At 43.9% G+C, this 25340-nt stretch overlaps 1 protein-coding gene across 6 annotated transcripts in view; it reads left to right on the forward strand.

Moving 5' to 3' along the window:
* Positions 1-23882: 23882 nt before the first annotated feature.
* Positions 23883-25340, forward strand: part of SFXN1 (sideroflexin 1) — a 40439-nt gene continuing 38981 nt past the window's right edge. For 2 of the 6 annotated variants that reach the window (XM_061616929.1, XM_061616930.1), the window contains exon 1: positions 24276-24597. The gene's annotated coding sequence lies outside the window, so the exon portion shown is untranslated. Of the gene's footprint in view, positions 23968-24115; positions 24216-24275; positions 24598-25340 lie in introns of those variants that run through there. The other 4 variants (XM_061616925.1, XM_061616931.1, XM_061616926.1 and 1 more) reach the window with 3 other exon arrangements.

Genomic DNA, 25340 nt, shown 5'->3' on the forward strand with positions numbered 1-25340 from the left:
ACCCCCCAGGTTAGACGGAGAGGCTACCCCCAAAAGTCGTACGTCATCTGCAAAGGGCAGATAGGACTGGACAGGAACATGGGGCAGGGTGCATCAAAACAGGAAAAGGCAGAGAGGACGGGACAGAGGGAAGTTAGGAAAGGGCTTAGAAAGAGTCAGAAGAAAAAGGGTGATTGGAAAATGACCCCCCCTTGAATGTATTTTGCAAAATTTCTCTGAGTTTAAGAAAAATGTTGTTTCTTCTGGAGGGCCAGTCCCGAATGAAGAACAGTTGTCAATGTTTTGTAATGAAGCATGGGTGGAGTTGGGTATTGATTAGCCACTGGGAGGAACGTTTAACATTTCAAAGGCTCGGCAGTTGGAAGCCACCCTTTTTGACATGCTGCCAGATGAGTTAACCTCGTGGTGGTATGCTAGGGGGTGGAGAATCATCTGCCTAGACCCACCGTCAGAGTGTGCGCTGGAAATGGCTTTGGCTCAATGCCAAATTAATAAGGGAAAGAAATTGGAAATAAAACCCCCAGTTCTTCAGGCAGAAGAAGAAGAATGCCTGGTTTCACCTACGGCTCCACCTCCGGCCATTCCTTTGCCAGCACCACCAGTATTACCAGTGCCACCACAGGGAATTCAGCCACCACAGGCGGTCCAATTGCCACCGGCCCAAATTGGGCCACCTACCCAAGCTCAGGCTGAATCATCAGTTCAGGCTGTGCCATCAGCTCAAGTACAGCCCCCAACATATCAACAGTCTATTGTCTCTCAGACCCAGTCCACTAATTTTGGAACCCCTTCTTCTGGAAGTGCAGCAATGGCACAAGATTTAAGTCAATCACCTATTGCTGGGACTTCATCTGGAACTGCAGTGACGTTCCAGGATTTGAGTCAATCTTTAAGGCGAATACGACAAGAATATGATATTTTGGATCGTTATGCTTATTCTGTGCGACAAAGCCAGAATTTAGGAGCCTCGCCCCAAATGATTGACCCACGTCTCCAGATGATTGAGGAAGTTAGGAGGGAAAATCAAGGAATGGATAGACATACCTTGCGGAGTGGGCACACATATAGTTCCACTCCAATAAGTAGAGATGCAGGCAGAAATAATCTTGCACCAGAAGATATTTTGGCCGATGCCTCTCACCTTATGGCACCAATGCGAGAGATGTTAGATGGCCAGGGACAAGTTGCTTATGTACATGTGCCCTTTACCACCTCTGATTTATATAATTGGAAAAATCAGACGCCAGGCCTGAGAGAAGACCAAGATAAACATTGCCAATTATGGGAGACTATTTTTGCTAGCCACCACCCTACTTGGGCTGATATTCAGACATTGATGAATACCCTTCTCAGTACAGAAGAAAAGTCATTAGTACTTTCCCAAGCTACGGCTCTTGCATTGGAGGAGCAGAGACAAGGTGGCAATGCACCTGGTTTAGCCCCGGTACATGTTTTACCAACTGTGGACCCTCGTAGGTGGATTCAGACTCCAGGAGTAGGAGCCCCTGAGATTACTAGATATAAAAGAATGATTTTACATGGACTTAAACATGCCATTCCCAAACCAATGAATGTGGCAAAGTTATATGAAATTCATCAGGAAGAAGAGGAAAATCCCTCTTCTTTCCTAAATCGTCTTACTACAGCTATGCGAAGATTTACTACTCTTAATCCAGAGGCTGATGAAAATCAGCGGATTTTAATTTCTTTATTTATTGGTTAAAGTTCTTCAGATATTCGGAAGAAGTTGCAGAAGGTGGAAGGAGTGATGGGTATGAGAATGGGACAGATAATGGATATTGCGTTTAAGGTTTATATAAATAGAGATGAACTAAGTAAAAAAGAAGACGGAAAGTTGATGAAAAAGCAATGCAGCATGCTTGAAAAACAGTGCGATTTGATTGCGGCAGTGGTTGGTGTAGGCCAAACAGACAAGGCAAGAGGGCCACGGAGAAGATTGGAGAAGGACCAATGTGCGAAGTGTTTGAAGAGAGGTCATTGGGCAAAAGATTGTAGAAATAAGGAGATACCTAGACCTCGCCAAGATGGACGGGGAGGCCCATATGGCTATAGAGAGGCCCCTGGCTCTCGAGACAACTATAGGGAATCAAGGATAGTCTCAAATTCCGATTTACATTCACCTCAGGCCCGAATCGCAGTTGCCAGAGGGCAGGAAGAAGAATCAGAATGAAGGTGGACGGGATATGAGGGCGGCTCGCGGGAAGAACCATATGTGTCCCTTACCCTGAATAATTCGGCAGTCCAAGGACTAGTAGATACAGGAGCGGCCTTCTCTATGATACCACGAGCAATGTCCCGTCTACCTTTAACCCTCACGAAAGAAACTAAAGATGTAATGGCAATAGAAGGACACCGTCGTCGAGTCCCTTTGTCCCAACCCATCCAGGTACACCTTCCAGGAAGAGAAGATAAGCAACAATATTTTACACATCAGTTTTTGGTTTCGGATGATTGCCCTATTGCAATATTTGGAAGGGATCTTCTAGCAAAGCTTCAAGCTCAAATCATATTTAAAGGAAAAACCTTGGAAGTAATGATACCAAAGCAACAAGAATGCACCTTCCAAATGATCCTAAGGGGGGAGCCAGAAGTTAAAGAGAAGCAACAGTGGGAGCCTCCGGAGGGAATCCATCCTGATATTTGGGCCAGAAAGAATAATCCTGCTCGGGTGGTCAATGCTGAACCAGTGAAGGTCAGATTGAAGCCTGGGGTAGGCCCAACCCCAGTACGTCAATTTCCTTTGAAGCCAGAAGTACGCTTGAGTTTGAAGGAACTAGTGACGGACTTCATCCAGTATCAATGGTTACATCAAACTACTAGTCCTCATAATACTCCCATATTTGGAGTTCCCAAGGAAGGCCGCCCAGGACAGTATAGGATGGTGCAAGACTTGCGAACTATCAATGAAAACGTTTTAGAAGATGTTCCAGTAGTGCCAAACCCACATACTCTGTTGGCTCATGTACCTGGCGATACTACCCGGTTTACTGTTATTGATTTAAAGGATGCATTCTTTTCAATACCTCTTCATGAAGATAGTCAAGACCTTTTTGCATTCCAATGGGAAGATCCAGTTGATCATTGACACTGTCAGCTAACCTGGTCTGTGTTACCTCAAGGGTTTATCAGTTCCCCATCAGAATTCACAAAGGCTTTACAGAAGGATTTAGGACCATGGTATCAACAACAACCAAAGTCAGCATTGCTGGTCTATGTGGATCTTTTGATCTGTAGCCCAGATAAGAGGAGCAATGAACAGGATGCTGTGAGCCTATTGAATCATTTGCATACTTGTGGATATCGAGTGTCCAAGGATAAGGTACAATGGAACCAGAAGCAAGTAACGTACCTAGGATACCAGCTATCACAGGAGGGATGAATGTTATCAACTGAAAGGCGGACAGCGATTTGTGGTTTACCACCACCAACAAATGTTAGGGAGCTACGATCGTTCTTGGGTTTGGCTGGCTTTTGCCGATAGTGGATACCAAACTACAGTAGCTATGCCACTCCTTTGTATGAGTTATTGAAGAAGGAAACAGATTGGAAATGGACTAAAGAATGTCACCAAGCTTTTGAAGATATCAAACAAGCTTTGCAGAAAGCACCAGCTTTAGCCTTACCAGATGGACTTAAACCATATAGACTTTATGTTTCAGAAAACAAGGGAACTGCGAGGGAAGTTTTGACACAGCAGTGGGGCCCTAACCATCTACCTGTGGGCTACTACTCGTCTCAACTGGATCCTGTAGCAAGAGGATGGCCAGCATGTCTGCGAATTGTGGCAGCCACAGGAATTCTTATGAAAAAAGCTGAAAAGATCATGATGGGAGCCCCGGTGGAAGTACTAGGACCTCATGATTTGAAAAGGATCCTGGGAGAAAAGGCTGCAAAGGTCCTTAGCCCAAGTAGGCTTACCCAGTATGAACAGCAGTTGCTAGGACGACAAGGCTTACATCTGAAAGCTTGTAATACTTTGAATCCAGCAACACTACTGCCCCAACCGGGAGAATTAATACATGATTGTATCCAGACATTAGAATGTTCATTGAAACCTCGGATAGATTTCACTGATCAGCCAATAGCAGGACGACATTTATATGTGGATGGAAGTTCGAAGGTAATAGATGGACAGCGGTATGCAGGCTGCGCTGTGTGTGAGGACTTGAAGCCTATAAAGAGTGTTAAATTACCACCTACCTATTCAGCCCAGATGGCGGAATTGGCCGCAGCCATAGAGGCTCTGAAAGAATTGAATCAACAAGAAGGGAATATATACACTGATTCTAAGTATGTATTCCAAACTGCACATGCCTTCGCTATGTTGTGGAAGGAAAGAGGCTTTATCAAAAGTGATGGACATAGGATTGAGCATCAACAGATGATAAAGGAATTTTTGGAATGTGTTCAATTGCCAAACAAAATAGCTATTATTCATGTGAAGGCCCATGGAAAAGAATCAGATTCAGCTAGGCGAAAGGGGAATCAAGCGGATGAGGCAGCAAAGGAAGCAGCATTGAGTGGACAGCCATTGGAGAAGAATTTAATGAGCATCATGATCCCATGGAGAGAGTTGATCCCTCAATATTCTAAAAAGGAAGAGGATGCTGCAATACAGTATGGGGCTCAGAAGTTATCCAATGGCTGGTGGCAATTACCTACAGGATTAATTTTTGTCCCAAAGGCAGTGCTTCGAGCTCTTGTACTAGAGACTCATAAACAGACTCATCTTGGAGGCAACGCTTTAGGGGATCTTTTAATTAGACAAATAGTTGCACCGGGATTGTATGAAGAAACAAAGCGAGCAGTGTATGGATGTACTATCTGTGCAGCAATAAATCCTGCCCCAAAGCCACCACCAGCGATGGGAGGAAGACCATGGGCCTACTATCCTTTCCAGCGATTACAAATAGACTTTGCAGAATTACCAAGATGTGCAGGGTATAAGTACATGCTAGTTATAATAGATCAATTGACAGGATGGATAGAGGCCTTTCCCACGCGAGCAGCAACAGCAATTACAGTAGCAAAGATACTGTTGAAGGAAATCTTTCCAAGATATTCTATGCCAGAGACATTTGAGTCAGACCAAGGCCCACATTTTGTGAGTAAAATAATTTGTGCTGTAAGTGTGGCCTTGGGATTCAAGTGGAACCTCCATACCCCATGGAGACCACAATCATCCGGTCAAGTTGAACGTGCTAACCGGACAGTTAAGACTTTATTGACCAAGCTTTGCCAAGAGACTAAGTTGAATTGGATAACAGCATTACCATTGGCCTTGACCATTATGAGAAACACTCCAAGGGGAAAAACAAAATTGACTCCGTTTGAGTCACTGTTTGGCAGACCTCCCATTGAGCCTGGGCCCCAGACAGAGATTAATGGGGAATTGGGAAACAGACAATTATTAGAATATGTTACTGCCTTGCAGGGTGTTTTGTCTTCTATTCACAGGCATAATCGTGAGTTTCAGAGGTTACCCTTGGATGTGGCCATTCACCAATACCAACCCGGAGATTGGGTACGAGTTCGGAAGTGGAAGCAAGAACCTTTGCAGCCCACGTGGGGACCACCGGAGCAGATCATTTTGATTACCGAATCGGCAGTAAAGCTCGTAGGCCATAAGCGGTGGATCCATGCCAGTAGGATAAAGAAAGCAGAGCCTGTCATTACTGAGGAACCAGAGAAGGGAGTAGCCAAGGACTCCCCACCTGGAGAGGCGAAGGATCAGACGCCTGAAGAAAAGTGGTTATCGGAAACCGTACTGGGTTTCAACCTGAAGCTCAAGTTGAAGAAACAGAAAGACTGAGATTGTATGGGAGGTTCACGGAAACCTTTTCCCATCCAGCCTACTAGTATACAAGTACCAGGAGACCCTAGGAGGAAGGTTCCAATAACAGTAGTTCAAATTGTAGATACGTGTACTAAGGAAAGAAAACAACATCTACATACTATTGCTCGAACCTTTCTGAATTCTGTCCTTCCACCCGATATTGATCTAAGGACTGTACGCCTAAGGTGGTAGATGGGAGGGTCTCCACCGACGTTGCCACTGGAAGCATACCCCAGAAATTGGAGAACTGAATCTTTGCAAACTTGGGGACGTGTTGAAGTAGTTGTTATTTTGCCCCATGTTCCATTGATTGCCGATATACCAAAAGATCCTAGACAGTATTATTATCATCCTGATTTAGAAGCGAATCTCACATACCGACGACGAGTGTGGCGTGTAAGGGCAGGTCGTTACATCCTTGATCAAGGCCCTTAAGTGAATGGGAGGAAGTGTTCCACCTTCCCCATTAATTGCAATAATAGCTGCAAGAGATGAAAGGAACTATCAAAGGTATCTTCGAGTTCCTGTAGTAGTAATTCAGAAACGACCACCTTTACTTGGTTCACGCCTTGATAGACCATATCAGTGGCATACAGTGGTTCGGACTTGGGTGAATCACAGAATTCCAAACAGTGGTATTAGATTTGTGTACTAGATTTGTGGCCTAAGTTGTATCCCATGTTAAAATGGGAAGAAACTCAGCAAATATTAATTCTCTGGGCTTTAAGCCTATCCTTGGTACTATTTTGTGTCTCACTTCTTTATTTGTGGTATATATCTGCCTCCCAACTCCTTTTTCCACTCAAGAAGCGAGAATATGTAGAGATCAAAGGAGCTCATTCCAGAAGGAAAAAAGGGAAAATGTGTTTGTTGAACTCACTCAAGAGGTAGCCAAAGGGTTTAACCTCACAAATTGTTGGATTTGTGGAAGTCCAAAAGGATTTTTAAAATGGCCATGGATAGGATTTCCCCTTGCACCCTACTGACTTTTAGTACGTGTTAATCTGAGCACCTGGACAGAGCCACATGAATGGGAATTGTAGAAATCAAGTTTAGGCAAATATTGTCTCCAACAGAATATTTTGAGAGGCAAATATGTTGGAGCCAGTAAATGTAATTGGACGGGATGGCGAGAATATTGTTCCATTGGTAATTGTCCAGTTACAAACTGTACTAAATTTGTTTCTCGATGGAATAATACACACATCCAACTCGAAAATGGAACATGGTGTTCATGTATTCCTGGTGCACGTAATCGGAGTTCATGTAGGTCTAAATGTTCAGATCCTTACACAGATATTCAATTGAGTGACTGCCAAGAAAGGAATCTAACGATTCCTACCATCTTAAAAGATCAAGGTTGGCTATGGAAGCACCTTAATGGAACCGTTATTATGGGATTTCAGAATTATTGGACAGTATGGAACCAAACTAATAATGATACTAGATGTACATACAGAAATGAATCTCAATTATGGAAGTGTAATTTTGTTTTGGGACAAGGATACCGCATTGTCACAGGCCCTCTCGGTGCAAAGGATACATATTACATTCCTTATAATAAAAATTCTCCAATTCTACACAATACTACTATGCCTGCATTGAAAGGACACTATTGGATTTGTGGGAGTAAAGCTTATGGAATTCTCCCCTTGAATTGGACTGGCATTTGTTATGTTGGAATAATACAGCCAATGTATACTATAAAAGGTGGAAGTCTAAATCCTTTAGTTCCAGTGTTTGATGGAGAACAGTCTGAAAGAAAGAAAAGGGCACTTGATCTTTCTTTAACAAAAGGCCAAGACAATGGTTGGAGAGATACTTGGCCTCCAAAAAGGATCATTGAACATTATGTTCCTGCTTCATGGGCACAAGATGGTTCAGCGGGTTACCGCGGCCCAATATACATTTTGAATCGCCTTATTAGACTTCAGGCGGTAATAGAGATAATAACCAATCAAACAGCTGAAGCTTTAACCTTGCTTGCTGATCAATCAACTCAAATGAGAGAAGTGATACTTCAAAACCGACTGGCCTTGGATTATTTGTTAGCTAAAGAAGGAGGTGTCTGCGGACTCCTTAATTTGACAGAATGTTGTGTGAAAATAGATGACAACGGCAATATAGTAAAAGACATTGCTAATAAAATCAAAAAGCTTGCTTATGTCCCAGTACAAACTTGGAAAGGAATAAATCTTGGAGCTTGGGGAAGTTGGTTCAATTGGTTTGGAGGAATGAAGACAATGATTGTATTGGTTCTTTTGATTTTAATAGGATGTATGCTCTTACCTTGCTTGTTACCTATAATTATGAATGGCATTCGCAGCATAATAGATAATGCAGTAACTAAAAGTAACATGCAAATGTATGGCAGAATTATGTATCAACAAGTGATTCAGAATGAAGAAGCTATATGATATAAATATCAAAAAGCTTCTAAGGGGGGAATTGTGACACTGAATTCTGTTTGTTTGACTGTTTAAATTAATAACATATTTTGTTCAATTAAGCTTTCTTTGCATAGTCAAAGTAAAAAGGAGTATTAGGCCTGTTTTGCTGTTTTGAATTCATAGTAGAAATGAACTGAGAATCACCTTGCTTGTGCTATAATGCTGACAGTTAATTTACTTGTGTGTGTGTAAAGAGAAATGCTAATTTGCTGAATTGTAGAATCATTGTTTGTTTAAAGCTGTGTCTGCAAAATAGATAATTGTATTCTCACAGGCTTTTAGTTGCAAATGCACCTGTGCCCAGACTATGTTGCAAACTATGTTGCACATGTACAAGGTCAATATGAACATAACAAGTGTGAAAAACAATCTCCTAATATGGTTACCAGGAGGAAATGGGCATGGATTAATGATGTAGTTATGATGTAGATGTGATGAAATTGATGCATGAATAATTAGTAAAATAAAGCTTATAAAAAGGCCAGCACAGCAGAGTTTGTCAGAACTGGCTTGGCCCTTCTCCACGTGCACGTGTTAGAAATAAATATACTCTATCCTCCATCTTGTTTTGTTCGTTCTTGAACTCTATTGGGTGAGTATTTGGGAGCAAATCCTCAGCCACTAGGACCCTAAAAGGGACTAGGGCGTATTGTTTGTAACAATACTGTTTCCCAATAAGTATCCGATTTCACACTATGGTTGTACAATACTTCCTTTCATTTTAAGTATGCCCTTCTTCCTTGCAGTGGTCATGGCTCTCCATTGTTTTCATCTTGAGGGGCAGATAGACTGAGAGATGCTGAGTAGCCCATGATCACCCAGTACACTTTATAGCTCATTTCCATTTTGAAACATTAATTAAAACAATTTACATGCAGGCAAAATTTATTAAGTAGATCCACACAATACATTTAAAGCACATCTAACTCACATTTAAAGTGCATAACTACCCCTACAGAATCCTGGGAAGTGTCGTTTCCCCCTCACAGTTATAGTTCTCACCACTCTTAACAAACTACAGTTCCCATGATTCTGTGGTGGGATTCATGTGCTTCAAATGGGTGTTGAATGTGCTTTAAATGAATGGTGTGGGTCTGTCCTAGGTATGATGTTCATTCAAGAGTGAATTGAAAAGAACAATTTTAAAAGATACATTTTTAAACAGGGGAAGGGTTGTAGTTCATTGGTAGGGCATATGCTTTGCACGGAATTTCTGGAAAAGACTATTTCCTGGAATCCTGAAAAGCCTATGCTAGTGCATGTCATCAGTACTGAGCTATGTGGTACCATATGGCCTGAGTCAGTATAAGGCAGATTCCTTTGTTCCTAAAAGTGGGAAGAGACTCAAGGGCCACAGTGACTCCAAAATTTCTTCTATAGTATGGTATTGCACTTAGGAAAGCATCACTGTCTTTTGTTTTTCATTTTCTGTTTGCATTTCATTTACCTTTAACCTCACTCCCTTACATCCATAGAAGCAACAGCAGTGGTTGCATGCGCTCAGCTCAACCCCCTAAAACCCACTGAAGATGCACCTTGTCGGTTGCATGGCAGTTTGTTTCTTGCCCAATAGTGATAAAAGAGAATTCACATATTTGAAAGTGTGGCTGCAGTTGTTGTTCCCAAGCTGCTGCCTGTGAAGCTAGACCAAACCAAGTGTGTTTTCTCTCTTTCAATTATTACTCACTGGAATTGGGTTGGCTATCAAAGTGAGTTTATAGCAACTCACAGGATAGACAGAAAGGGTAGAGAATCTTCTTACTCTTACTCATTTCTCAGACCTCTTTCTGAAGTGAAGGGTCAAATCTGTAAAGATGTTGGGAGCAGCCACGTTAAAATATAAGGGCAGGGCATTCCAGGCAGGGGGTTGCCCACCCTGCTTGGATATGGATGTCTTTGCAGAGGATCCCTAGTCAAGCTTTACCAACAGCACAATCCAAACTATATCTACTCAGAAGTAAGTCCTGTTGAGTTCTACGGGGCTTAATCCCTTAGTAGGTGTGTTTAGAATTGCAGCCTTCAGGGGCATCCATCTTTACTCCCGAATGCTCCCATCTAACATCTCCACAACACTAGGCTCCTTTCTTCCTACAGTGACCTTCTGTTGACTGGCCTGGCCTGAAGGCACTTAAACCCTTCTTGCCAAAATCAAGTAGGCTAGATTAAATGTTCCCTACCCAGTCTCCATCTTTTAGCTAAGATTTCTATCTTAATTTCCAATCAGCTTTTTTTTAAATTGTCTGCTCCAAGCAACTGTGATTGATGCTTAAGGTATAATGCTTAATGACATCACTCAGGCCCGCTCTGTGACATCACTCGGGCCCGCCCCTGAAATCTCAGGTTTTGGGATGCTTCTGACCTGGCAACCCTATTTGCCATAAGGAAGATGACCTATTTTTGAAGTTAAAAGAGCTCTCCCTTTATTTTAATACATTTGATTATGTATTATTGACTTGGCCACTGCAATGATTGTGTATTGAATTGTCATCGTTCATCAGAACATATTAACATAGCTTGATTTATTTGGTATCCTGAGCACAATATTAAGTAAAAGCCTATTAAAGTCTAATTTATCTACAGTGAATGATACTGAGGAGGGTACTTTACTGGGTGATCATTCTAATCTTTGTTAAGAACTGTGAGATGAGAATCAGAACAAAATATAATGGTTTTGATGAGACCATGAGCAAAAAAAATCTTGCTTCCCTTTCATTACCAAGTGAATGCTACAGAGCTGGTAAACATACAAACACATACAGTCCATTCATCATTATCAATCTTTATTTACAGTCAACTGACCACTAATATAAAACATAATACTGGGAGTTATAAAATAAGACTACATAGTAACACAGGGTACACCGAGCAACAAACTGGGTTATATAAACAACTCAAATTATTTACTTACCATTGACAATCATAGAGTCCATTGTTTTGCCTTGATTTTGATCTCATTTACACCATTTTTTTAAAAAAAATTGCTACCAGCAATTTGTTTTCTGAGTGTGTTTTCTCTACTGCTTCAGACATTCCCTGGCTAGATGGCATATATTTCAATGTGGCCCTAATGAAATCAAACTAGTTGCAATGTGCTTTGATAGCTTTGAAGCTCTCTTCGCTGTCAGTTGCTGTAGGGATTATTTGTTCTTTCTGAACAAGTTTTATGAGCATCACTCTTTGAGACACACAGCTTCTCAGAGCTGGAAATATTTCTTGTGGGATCCTTTCATCATAGAGTTATTAACGTCTGAGTCATAGACACCATGGGTAGTGTTTTCTGGTATCATAGAATTTTCCTGTGTTGCTTGCTCTCTGGAATGTTTAATGGCAAATAGGTACTTTTATGTTCTGGAATAGTAAATGTGTGCATTTATAATCCTAGTCAGAAGTGGGCAAAAGGTAGATCTGCAGGTAGATCTCTGGATGATTTGTAGCAGCTCAACTTTCTACTTCCCAGTCGTTTAACAATAGCAATAATATAAAGGGTGTCCACAGGGCCGGGCCTAGAATAAATAGTGCCCTGGGCGAGGAGTGCCTTCAGTACCTCCCCCTCATTGGTCAGCTTTGCAGGGACACCCAGAGGGTTTATGGGACCTGGTGCAGGTATGATGTTGAGGGCCCTGCTGCTGCCCTCTACAAGGAGGCCCATGCATATGTGTACAAAGCTGGGTAGCACTACAACTTCTCCTGACACTTCCAGTTGTAGTTGCCACTGGCAAGCATAGCTTCTCAAAACTGAAACTCATCAAAACATACTTGCAATCTACCATGACAGATGAGAGACTCGCATCACATGCTGTTCTATCTATCAAAAATGACATTGCTCAAAACCTTGATCTCAAAGCCATTGTGCTACAGTGTGCACAACCCAAAGCTCGAAATGCCACATCTGAGCAGTGGCAGGGCACTATGCAACACAGCAGAACTATCACAGGTGTTAACATTTAATTTTTTTTCTAGCGGTTCCTATATTTTAGTAAACATTCTTTACTTTAAAATATTATTTATTTTTATCTTTAAAAAACAATAAAGAAATGTTATACATTAAAATGGTATCAGACTGACCTCTTACTCCTTTGGGCTTTATTTTGTTATTATTTATATACTGCTTTTAGCGTTTATGGTATTTGAAGGGCTAAGCGCTCAGTAATGTTGCATCAGTGTTCTACTGATTTTTACTTAGCACAAATGACATCAAAGTGGACATTGAAAAATAAACATACTTTCAAGCTACTTGAAGGAAGATCATGTTGTACCCAAACAACCTGTAGAACCTTGGGAACCTTGGGAAAAAATGGTTGCAGACACTTTTTGCCACCCTAGCAGACAATACATTCAAAAAACAGCCACTGAGCTCAGCTTGGCACTTCCCTCAGCTCGGTGCCCTGAGCAATAGCCCAGCTCACACACCCCTTAGGCTGGCCCTAGGTTTCCACATACATACACACCTTTTAAATTAGGTTGCAGAAACTAAGGAAGTTTGGGAGAAAACCAGGAATTGAGTTTCTGCAAAAGAGCTGTGGGCTTCTTTTTGGTATTGAGAACAGATTTCTGAGCAGAGCATGGGCCATATTTAATTAAATAACTGCATTAGCAGAAGCCAACACAAGGATTCCCGCTGGCACAACAGGATTTCCCCCCTCTCCTCCCCCTGCACACTCCCACACCCCTCCAAATCAAATCTGCTCCAGAAGGCTGGGAGAACCCCTAGAATAGCACAAGGGGAGAGCGGAGATTGTTCTGTCAGGCAAGGAAAAATGCTTGTGATGATGGAACAATCTGCGTAGTGCTGCATTGAATACAATCCCATGTTCTCAGACAGGCCCTGTTCCTTACTTCTAAGCATGTGTCTCTCATACTGCCCCCCCAAGCCATTATTTTAACCGTGGCTCTGGTTGGTAGGCCTTGGAGTTCTAGTAAAACCAAAGTAGAACTCACAAGCCTGAAGTCAGGATTCCCCCTTACATGACAGAGCAATACGCATGTGTGTAAGGCCGCTTCACAAGCTGTTGACTGTAGCCAGCAGGAGACATGGTCTGTGTGTGTGGCAGTGGAGCAGGCTCATGGACACCACCACACTTCCCTTCTTAATCCTCACCCCTCACCCAACTACATAAGTTAAAATTGTGTATTTGAGCATGAAATGTCATTTCCTACCAGGATCAAGGGAACTGCAGCTTCAGAAAACTGGGATGTACTGTGAATGTCAGCTTCTGAGGGTTGGGTCCAAGAACTGGCAGAAAGGCACCACCTGTGTTCTTAAACGAGTATTGGGAGCCATTTGCCCACTCCTATGAGTTCCTATGCACATGCAGATCTCCTGGGAGCTGGACCACAACAAAGCGATTTTTAAGCATGTCATTTTACAATCCATGTTTCTTTAGCCACTTGTTTGGTCTCTGCCAAGACATTAGTGACATGTTTCAGAAAGTAAAGGTAATGGGAAGTATCCAATGAAGTTGTCCCATTAGCTCAAAGACTTCCACCTGCACAACAGGACTTACTCACTCTCACCTCTCCTTGACTGTCTCTTCCCCATGTATTCCCCCCCACAATCTGCTCCAGAGGGTTGGGGAAAGGCTCAGAACAGATATGGGAGGTGCCGGGAGTACACAGGTAGAGGAAGTCCCTGTGCTAACGTGACAATTTGTTGGAGACAACCCAATGGCTGGACTTCATTTCCATCTAATCTCACTGTTTACTGATATAATCCTTCCTCTATAGACCCTCTTGGATGTTAAGATCAGCAGTGTCAGCCCTCCTGGTAGTTCCGCCACCCTCCGAATTTTGGGTGGTGGTGGTCCAGGAAAGGGCATTCTCTGTGACAGCCCCTAAATTGTGTCTTTTCAGGACTGACCCTGTGACTATTTGTTTTAACTGTGTTTAATAATGAATTTTAAACTGATGCAACCCACCCTGGGACCTGCTGGTGAAGGACAGGCAATAATAATAATCCCCCCCCAATATCTTTGTGCATATTATACCTGCCAACTGAGGATGACACTACATGGATCTGCTGTATTCTTAGCTACGAAAACGTATGCCATTATAAATTTGTTTTCATCTTTAAGGCGTCATAGGACTCTTTCTCGTTTTTCCTGAGACAGACTGACCCCTCCAGAAATTGTAAAAATCTGTCATTTCCCTTAAGCTTTCTCAAAGACCTCAGTCATTTCCCTAAGGAATTGAAGACTTCTCTTCAATTGCAGCTCCTCAAAGCCATTTTGAAATGTGCCTCAGCTGCTGGGCCAACTCAGTGGCAATCGCTATGTGTATTTTGTTCTAAAATCTCATCCTTGAGTGACTATAAGTGAGCAGCCCATGGGACAAAATCAGCTTCTCTTTAAACATTTCCCTAAACAAATGCAGGGGTGAGTAGCGGTTGGGAAAAAACAGTAAATAACGATGGTCCATTTCTCAGCAAGGTAACCACTGTGAAATTCTTTTAGTTGATTTCGCTCCTTTCCTATCATTTCCATCATGAAGGGTGCTATCCTATGCACCCTTATCTAGAGGTAAGCCTTACTGAACACAGTGGAACTTATGTTTGAGTGACATAATAGGAACATAGTATTGGAAGAGATCTTATAGTTGTGTAGTCCAGCCCCTGCCAAGGAAAGAAACTCACTACTACAGCATCCCTGATATGTGGTCATCTGGCCTCTGATTAAAAACCTTGAACATAGGAGAGACAACAGCCTTCTCTTCCACTGTCAAACATCTCATACTGTCAGGAAATGCGGGATATAAATTTAATAAATAATAACAGTAATAATTTCTTCCTAATGTTTAGTCTAAATCCTTTTTCTTTTAATTTAAACCCATTGATTCAGATCCTACCCAATCGTCTGACATAGGCAGTTTCCTAAATTCCAGATTATTGGATTTGTGATAAGTGCTTCAATTTTAAGCATGTCTTTCTCTTTTTATTATTTTCTTGTATCTACTGTATATTTTTGGAAAGTTGTTTGTCTGTTTGCTATGCATGTGGACACCTCTTAAGATATCATACCCAAATTTTGCATTATGATTCCTGAGATCAAGAAGCAAGCTTTTGTCCTTGTTTGGATACAATTGGATGCCATTTTGAACCAAGATGGCAATCTGAACCTTTCAAAACTGCATTGATTTTAACCAGATTTTGCATGATGTTTCCTGAGATCACAGAGCTGCATTTGAATACAACTGGACTGTGATTTTAACCAGTGATTTCAAAACAGCACTGATTTTTTAGTTTCTTAGAATTCCTGAACAATGCCAAGTATGAGATTGCTAGTGTTGTATATATGCTAGTTATAATATATACATACACATTTACTACTCATATTTTTCTTATTTGTTATGTAAATATCTATATTAAAATACCTAATGAAAGAACAAAAGCTGCATAAAAGTGGAAATATAGACATGAACTAAATTTGAATCGGTTCTGAAGTTGAACGGGAAATAAACTTCTATTGGCCTGAACATCCAAACTGCTGAACTCAAAGTGGAATTGAGCTACGATATTTAGCAATGAAAGCTATCAATGCATTATGTCCCTTCAAATCTGATGACTTCAAAGGAGACAAAGCACCCTCAATGTTTATAACTAAAAAACACACTCAGTATTCCAAGAATGTTCCATACATGATACAGGCTTCCCCCCAAAAGGGCAAAATATTGTATGTTCATCTGCACTGTTGTGTTGCCGCAGCTGCTGTGGAAACCTAGTCCTGTAGTGCCACTTACAGGACAGCTTAAGTAACTGTGAACAAATTGCTTGCAATATGCGAGTGGTCACTGAAATAATTTCCTTGTGTGAAAAATTTAATATGATAACCTGCAAGTTGTGGCATCTCATTCGGCTTCAGTCTGAGTTAGTGTACTTAAAACATCTTATGTCTAGAGGTGCACATTAAACATCAGAAAACATATCCTGAAGACAATTAGTGACTTGGATTCCCCATGACAACATTCCTGAGCTGCCCCTTTGTTTTGGAAAGCTCAGAATGAACTGCTCCTTTATTCTAAAGGAAGCCCTTCCTTCAGGAATTGAGAGATATATTTTTAGGGACCTCTCTAGTTGTGAATGTAATTTGTTTTAAGTTGTTTCCAGTATTGCATTTTATACCTGGGCTCCTACTGGAAGGAAGGGTGGGATATGAATCTAAAATCTTACACTGTATATTTGTTTCAATGTTTTTGATTGATGTAAACCGCCCAGCTTCGGCTATGGGGCGGTATACAAGTGTAATAAATAAATAAATAAATAAATAAATAAAATATTATATTGTTGTGACCAGCCCAGAGACCTTCTAGTGAAGAGTGGGTAACACATTTAATAATAATAGGCCTAGGGAAACAAGACCTATGGTTGTTGGGTTGCTGTTTTTTTACTAATGCTACAGTAACCGGTTGTATATGCTCAGCTACCATGTACAAAAATCTGCATGGTCAGCTGCTGAACAGATGTTGGTGCTGGGTTGAGGAGCCCCATAAAGAAGATGAAGTTTAGAAGGAGAAGGGGCTGGATTCAAACAGTTTGCAAACACTTAAAAGAGAAAATGCTTGGACCTCAAGCTCTCAAGCCTAAAAGCCCTTTTCAGCTCAGGAAGATATTTTAAATGGCTGGGGAATCTTAGCTCCCGGGGCCATATGCAGCCCTACAGTTCTCTCGGTCCTTCCCTCAGGGTTCTCCCCAGTGATGCTCCCCAGACCACATCATTCATTCAAGTTGTTTTGCCTGGCCGTAGCGGCTGCTGGTGGCTCCATGTCGATGGGGCAGTGAAATCCGCTCTGGGTTTTAGTCTGAACTTTCAAGGAGGTGTCCAGGGTACTGAACGTATTGTAGGATAGAGGTGTATGGGTATCCTGCTGGGATACCGGATAGAGGCGTATGGGTAGAAACCTCTGGCCTTTGTGTGGATGGAATGTAGTCTGCTGGTGCATCCAGTGTTCTACCTACTTTTGCCTCTAGCCTTGCCTGTCACTGGCATGTGGCTTCTAGAGGGTTGTTCATAACAAAATGCAGCCCTTGGGCTGGAAAAAGTTCCCCCACCCCTGGTTTAAAGACAATTATTTTTCTCCAAACAAGTCCATAGTAGTAGTTTATGGTAAATTTACAAGGCAATCCTGTACATGTCTACTCAGAAGTAGATCCCAAAGAGTTCAATGGGGTTTATCGCCACATAAGTGGGCCTTAGTGGAAAAAGGTGGTGGGGGAAGGATAGAGATCAGACGGATAGAGGTCTGGTAAAAAGAGCTAATTGCCCTAGCCAGGCCTGCTAAATATGAGCCACCAAGCTGAAGGGAGCCCACTGTGGACTTGATAAACCTTGTTTTTATCTGCCTGCTTGGTACCACATAAACCAGAGATGGGGGACCTTAGGCCCTGGGGTCAAATACAGGCCTCCAGGCTTCTCTCTCTCATCCTTAGGACTCTCTCCAGGCTACCCCCTCACCAGCCTTACTTCACACCTTCCTTAAGTGTTCTTGCCTGGCTGGAATGTGTCCTTGAACTCCGCTAATGCCTCTTGCTAGCCTGGATGGAGGATAGAGAGGGGTGTGTTTAAAAGCTAGCATAAGGTACAAAGATACAATTTACATTCATTGCTGTGTCCACGTTTGCCTCTGGTCCCTCCGACCAGTTGCTTGTGACCCCTGACCCCAAGGGCTTGCCAAGTACCTGGCAGGCCATAATTCATCGCTAGTGGGCTGTGTTGAACTTGATAGGTTGCAGGTTGTGCACTACAGTTTCCTTTCCCAAGAAGTGAGGAGGATGCCTGTAGACTTTAGTGTTCCTTTTCCTCCTTACGTAAGAAGACAACACCTCTCTGTTTCATTACGTTCCTTTGCTGCTCCGAGTTCAAAAGAAACGGTTCAACAGGTTTTATACTGGATCTTGAGATGGTTAAGAGATGCAAAGGAATAGAGGGACGGTGTTCCATATTTCTGATGTTTAATTAGGGTCTGTGAGCAATAGGGAGACGTAGTCAACTAATTAGATGAGGTTCACACAGGCAGAAAGGCAGTCTTAGCACCTATTTAAACTAGAAACTTATTTAAACTAGATTTAAACTAGGAAATGGAACGAAAAGAGAATAATTGCCGCCCTGGGCTGCTACTGGGAAGAGGGATGGAATATAAATTTAATAATAATAAATAAATAATTGGAAAGGAGATTGCTCGGTCTATGGCTGGTACCCTTAGCATGGATAGCTATGTTCTATAGCTGCTGGAAATCACAAGTGGGGAGTGTGCCGTCACACTCAAGTCCCAGGCTCCCATAGGCATCTGGTTGGCCACTGTGAGAATAGGAAGGTGGGCTAGATGGGCCACTGGCCTGATCCAGCAGGGTTCTTCTTATGTTCTTAAATGAGCTTTCAAACTGTGTATTTGAATATGCCAATGATTACACGCATCAGTCAGTCATCTTGGAAAAATGGATGCTAGCTCTGTTTGCCAGAGAAGTTGTAGATCTACAGAGACCTAGACCTGAATGGCAGGCCTGCATCTCAGAATTGCTATTCAGTGGCTCCTTATAAGATTGCTGTAAACTGCCCAGAGAGCTTCGGCTATGGGGCGGTATATAAATGTAATAAATACATAAATAAGATATACTGAAAGTGTGGGCTTTCACACATATCCCCTTTTCCAGGCCTGTCCAGAGCCGTAAGATAGCTGGGGGATGCATGACTCCATACTCTGGCCTTTGATTGCTGCTGTGCAATGCCAGGTCTGTTGCCCAAAAAACATTTCTCATCCATGATATGATATTGGATGAGGGTGTGGACCTGGCATGTATTACGGAAACCTGGCTGGATGAGGCCGCTGCTCCTATCCTTGCAGCCATGTGTCCGGCTGGGTTCTTGTATGCACAGCAGCCGAGGGTCGGTAGTCGGGGAGGGGGAGTGGTGGTTATTTACCGAAGGTCCCTGGTTCTCACCAGGCCTCCTCTCCGTGAGACCAGGATTGTTGACTGCATGTACTGGAGGTTGGGCCCAAAGGGCAGTCTGGGGATTCTGCTCGTGTACCGTCCAACCCGCTGCACGACGGACTCCCTGGCCGCGGTGCTGGAGGTGGTCTCGGATGTGCGGGCGCAATCCCCGAATTTGCTGGTGCTGGGGGATTTCAACGTACATGCTGAGGCCACCCTCACAGGGGCACCTCAGGATTTCATGGAAACCATGGCTTCCTGGGAACTGCACCTTATTTCCATGGGGCCCACCCATGTAGCTGGTCATGCACTTGACCTTGTATTTGCCTCGGGAAAGGAGGGGAGTGATCTGAAAATGGGGGCTACATCTCTCACCCCCTTGTCATGGTCAGATCACTACTTGGTGAGAGTAGACCTTTCGATGCCACACACCCTCCACAGGGGCAAAGGACCCATTAGGATGGTCCGCCCCAGACGTCTGATGGATCCTGATGGATTCCTGAATGCGCTTGGGGATTCTCTGGAGCATGCACACGGGCACTCGGTTGAGACCCTGGTGGGAGGGTGGAATGCTGCAATCACAAGGGTACTATACCGGGTGGCTCCGAAACACCCTCTCCCCCTGAATAGAGCTCAGATAGCACCATGGTATACTCCACGGTTGCGAACTCTGAGGCGGGAGGTGAGACGGCTAGAGCGCCGGTGGCGGAAATCTCACTCTGACGACGATCGGACAGGGGTTAGAGCAGCTGCAGCAGCTGCAGCAGCCTACCATGTGGCGATAAGGGCAGCAAAGAATGATTTTTATGCTCCTCTATTGCGTCCGCAGAGTGCTGTCCCAGGAGGCTGTTCCAAGTGGTCCGGAGCCTGGTCGGTCCAGTTGCCCCGGAACTGATGGAACATGATAAGGCCTCCTGTGATGAGTTTGCAGAGCACTTTACGGAGAAAATTGATCGTATTAATAGTGCTATTCCGTGCGCTGTGGACACAGTGAGCGAGCCAGAGGCGGCCAGTGGTGCTCCAGTGATGTGGGATCGGTTCCAGCTTCTTCCTGCTGATGAAGTGGACAAGGTGCTTTCAACCTTAAGGCCAGCCACTTGCTTACTCGACCCTTGCCCGTCATGGCTCATTATGAGCTGCAAGGACAGACTGGGCGAGGGGATCAAGATGGTGGTAAATACGTCCCTGAAAGAGGGAGTAATGCCATCAGCTCTCAAGGAGGCAGTAATAAAACCAATTCTAAAGAAGCCCTCATTGGATCCCCAAGATCTGAACAACTTTCACCCAGTCTCAAATCTGCCATTCCTGGGCAAGGCGGTTGAGCAAGTGGTGGCGAAGCAGTTGCAGGTGCATTTGGAGGAAGTGGATTATCTGGATCCATTTCAATCAGGCTTCAGGCCTGGACATGGGACTGAAACAGCCTTGGTCGCCTTGGTGGATAATATGAGGAGGCCGTGGGATAGGGGCGAATGCACCTTCCTCGTCCTCCTGGATCTCTCAGCGGCTTTTGATACCATTGACCATGATATCCTTCTGGACCGCCTGAAGAGGTTAGGCATAGGGGGCACTGTATTGCAGTGGTTCCATTCCTTCCTCTCTGGTAGGTACCAGAGAGTGGCATTGGGGGATGAGGTTTCGGATCCTTGGCCTCTCACTTGTGGGGTGCCACAGGGTTCCATCCTCTCCCCGATGCTGTTCAACATCTATATAAAGCCGCTGGGGGCTATCATCAGAAGATTTGGGCTGCAGTGTCACCAGTATGTGGATGACATGCAGCTCTATCTCTCATTCAAATCTTCACCGAGATTGGCTGTAGAAACCCTATCCAAGTGCCTGGAGTCGGTGAGTGGCTGGATGGGAAGGAATAAGCTGAAGCTGAACCCTGACAAAACTGAGGTATTGTTTGTGGGAGACAAGGGAAGGTTGGGGGATGTTGACCTGGTGCTCAATGGGGTACAACTGCCCCTGAAAGACCAGGTCAGCAGCCTGGGGGTCATTCTTGACTCCCAGCTGTCCATGGAGGCTCGGGTCTCGGCTGTGAGCCGGGCAGCACTGTATCAACTCCATCTGATACGGAGGCTGCACCCCTACCTTCCCAATCATCTGCTCCCATCGGTGGTATACGCCCTGGTCTCCTCTCGCCTAGACTACTGTAATGCGCTCTACATGGGGTTACTCTTGAAAATGGTCCGGAAGCTGCAACTGGTACAGAATGTGGAGGCTCGCCTGATTAAAGGCAGCTGCCGGCGAGATCACATCACTCCAGTGCTAAAGGCATTGCACTGGTTACCGGTTGTTTTCAGGGCCCAATTCAAGGTGTTGGTTCTGACCTTTAAAACCCTATACAGTTTTGGCCCAGTCTATCTGAAGGAGTGCCTCCAGCATCAGCAGCGATGCCGCCCAACAAGATCAGCCTCAAAAGGCCTTCTCTCTATCCCACCAGTTAAAACAGCTAGACTGGTGAGGACTAGGGAGAGGGCTTTTTCAATTGTGGCCCCCACTTTGTGGAATTCCCTCCCAAATGATCTCCGCCATGCCCCCTCTATGATGAGCTTCCGCCGGGCCTTGAAAACCTGGCTCTTCAGGCAGGCTTTTGGGGTGGGCTAGGTTTTATTATTGTTGTTGAGATTTTTAATGTTTTAATGTATTTGTATGTTTTTATTTTGTACGTCACCCAGAGTGGCTGGACAACCAGCCAGATGGGCAACTAATAAATTTAATAAATAAATAAATAAAACATATAGAAAATTACAAGCTGGGTAATGAATGTAAGTGAATGTGCATATACCCCTTTGTGCCTTAACACTTAAAAATGAATTCCATTATAATCTTGGGCGAAAGTCCTGTTGAGGGTGCTTAAGACAGCAGCACTGGTTTTGTGGCTTACTATAATTCAGCAGATTCAAGTGGTATTTAAACTGAAATCTGCTAGCACAGAACATGTTTAGTTTAACAGGGTCATCAGTTTTCAACCAGTTACAAAATAGAAGTGGTGCTTATACTCATTTTGTCCTGACTTTCCCTTTGTCCTTTTCATATAGGTATCCCCAGGCTACTTAATGCCTTATTTAGGATTATAAAAATCAGCTTGGTACTTTCTTACATATCTGATGCGAATAAAAGGTACTCCTTAAACACATCTCTTAAAAATTACAAAGATTGCAAAAAGTTACAAAAGATTGCAATTTTCTCTAAGTGTGTAAAAAGAAAATATCTAGGATTCATCAGTCCTTTTAAACAGAATTGCACTAGCCCTTTCATAAGTACCTGGATTCATGGGGAGTTGGATTTATTGGACTGGTGGATACCTGCATTAAAATGATCCCTGTAAACGTAGGGCTTGGATCCAGAGTTGCCCTTCCACAAATAGAGCAGCTCCTTCTGTTCACAGAAGAGTAATCTTGAGGCTCCTGGTGGTGGAAGGAGGGAAAGGTGATTTTTGCCAATTCCCTTCTCCCCCAGGCAGCCTACCCCACCACCTCCCACACTATTCAGGAGGGTTTCCAAACCCTCCAGAGCAGACTTTCTGAAGGAATCGGATAAAATTACTTCCCCGCTCTTCTTCCAGCATGAGTATTCCATAATCGGGGACCTGCTCACAGGAACTCTTTAGCAAAGCCTACATATAACGTTGTATAGCAATACATTGTGCCCTTGAAGATGGTTCTGAAACTATAGTTAGTACAAAATATAGCACCTAGGCTACAGACTGGGACCAGGCATATGGATCCCTTCTCACCAGTCTTAAAAACAGCTGGACTGACTCCCAGTCTTTACGTTATACCCAATGGGTTTCTTCTTCTATAGAACATAAGGAGTCTCCCTTATCAGACCATTGGTCCACTTAGGTCAGTATAGGCCACACTGACTGGCAGTGGCCTTCCAGGCTTTCAGCTTGGCAATGCTAGGGATTGAACCTGGGACATTCTGTACGCAAAGCAGACATGCTGCCAGAGCTACAGCCCTTCGCCATTTCCTTCCACACACACCTGCCAGGGTATTCAGAAGATCCTTTTCAGAGGCCCTTCTCCTTTCTGACTGAGCATGCTCTGTTGGCACTGATACTGCTTTCCTTTTGGTGCCAGGTGAAGACCTTTTTATTTGTCCAGGCATTTGTTTTTCTCCTCTTCTGCTTCCATGGTTTCATTGTGCTGTCATTTATGAATGTTATTTTAACGATTTTCTCAAAATTGCTTTGTGAGGTTTGCCTAAAAAAGTGGCACACAAATGCTCTCATGAATACAGTGTGTATTTAGCATATATGATGGACAGATAGAGACTAATAACCTTTGGTTGGTCAATAAATGGTATGATTATGGGTCTTCCAGTTATGGAGCAGTTTTTATTAGACTGAACCAATGTATAGCAAAGTTTAAAAAAAAAAAAAAAGCAGCGCGACACAAGATAATATTTACAGAATTCATGTTGGAAAGTACAGAATAAATGGCCCGGGAAGAATGGGTTCTAAAATGTGTGATTTGGCAGTATCCTCAAGTTTGGTGATCACATCGTTGTACCAAAATTCCAGGCAGGCTTCAGCCCATAGAAGGCTCCTCCTCGAATTACGCAACCAGTTTGAACGAACGCGAACTTGGGTCGCCCCTTGTCTCACCCGGGCTCCTTTGCCTGAAACCGCTTCAGGACTGAAACAGGGGATTAAATTTGCAAACGGGCCATTGAGATGTCGTCAGTTCGTTGGCAACAGACTTATTATTTTACTTACCGGAGTTTCCCCAGAATAGGTAAATCCGGGTTAAAAAAGAAAAATAATATGACGTCATGTAGTCAGCTGCATGCGTGACGATCACCGATCCCTCCCCCAATAAACATCGGGAGCCTGGAAGCGTCCTATAATGGGTGAAGCATTCCCACACATGAATGGGGGTAATGGGGCTCTCCCCCTTCAGCGCTGCCCTACCCTAAGTACTTTGGATCGGTTTGTTTTTTTAAGAAGATGGAGGGGGACTCGGTCATGATTCAGCTAAAATTAGTAGGTCAGGGGGTGCGGCTTATGGGTTTCATTAAATCCCTCCTCCCCAGAATTGGAGTACTGCAATCGTGGGGAAAGGTTCACCTGTTGAATGTCATTTGTGCCGCGGTTCCAGGCGCCAGAATCGGTCTATGACAGCGACCTAAGGCCACCCGCAGCCTCTTTTCTTCTCGCCTTCTGGGCCCTCCTGTTCCTTTCCCTTCCCTCCGGGGGGGCGGTCCGGACGCTTCTTGCCCCTCCCACCCTCGGCTTTGCCTGCGTTGCCATCGCTCGCCGGCGCCTGAATTTCTTCCGGCGGGCTTTTGCGCGCGTGTGATTCGACTGGAGGCTCTGCCAGGGAGCCGCCGTTGACGTGCGGGAGGCGGCCGCGGAGCGGGGCGCTGTGAGTAACTCTGCGGCCAAAAGCACCTCTCCCCTCCCTCCCTGTCTCTTCCCATGCCCTCTCGGTGTGTAGATAGACGCTACTTATCAGGGTTTTAACCAGTCAGCAGCCAGGCTTTTAAAAGGGGGGTCACCCTCCAGCTCCCCCCCTTTCCGTCACCCTAAATGATGAGGGGGTCGGCTCTATGTCCAGCAGCTTTGTCTCTGCGAATGACTGAGCGCAACGGCTTCCTTTTCTTTCTACCCGATGCAGTCTCTGGCATTGGATGCATCCTCTACCCGGAGACTGTATCTGCATGCAGCAATATTCTCTCCCCCCCAAAATAAAATTCGGGGGGAGGGCGGTCGGGAGGATGCACAAGGCCAGCTGGAAGCTAAAACGGTATCCTAAGAGCTGTTGCATTAGGATGCCCATTTGTCCCAGCCACTTCACCACTTGTGTGACCTCTTGTATACCGTGTGCATATATCTGTGCTCGGCGGGTAGACCTTTTAGTTGTGTATCCATTCCCAATGGATTGATCTAAAACTATTGGGGGTGTTTAATCGGGGAGCTTAAAATGTCATATAAGGATTGGGGCAGAGAGAGAGATGTTCGCTTGGGTGCTAATCACACCTCTCCATCCCTCTGATTTTGTGTGAACTGTATACAAATAAGATACTTGGATGAGGACATTAAAGAAGTATACAGAGATATGTTTGTTTTTTTAAAAAAATCCGGCAATGAACACATTGTTGGGAAGAG

This window comes from Rhineura floridana, chromosome 3 (assembly GCF_030035675.1).
Source record: "Rhineura floridana isolate rRhiFlo1 chromosome 3, rRhiFlo1.hap2, whole genome shotgun sequence".
NCBI classification, from domain to species: domain Eukaryota; kingdom Metazoa; phylum Chordata; class Lepidosauria; order Squamata; family Rhineuridae; genus Rhineura; species Rhineura floridana.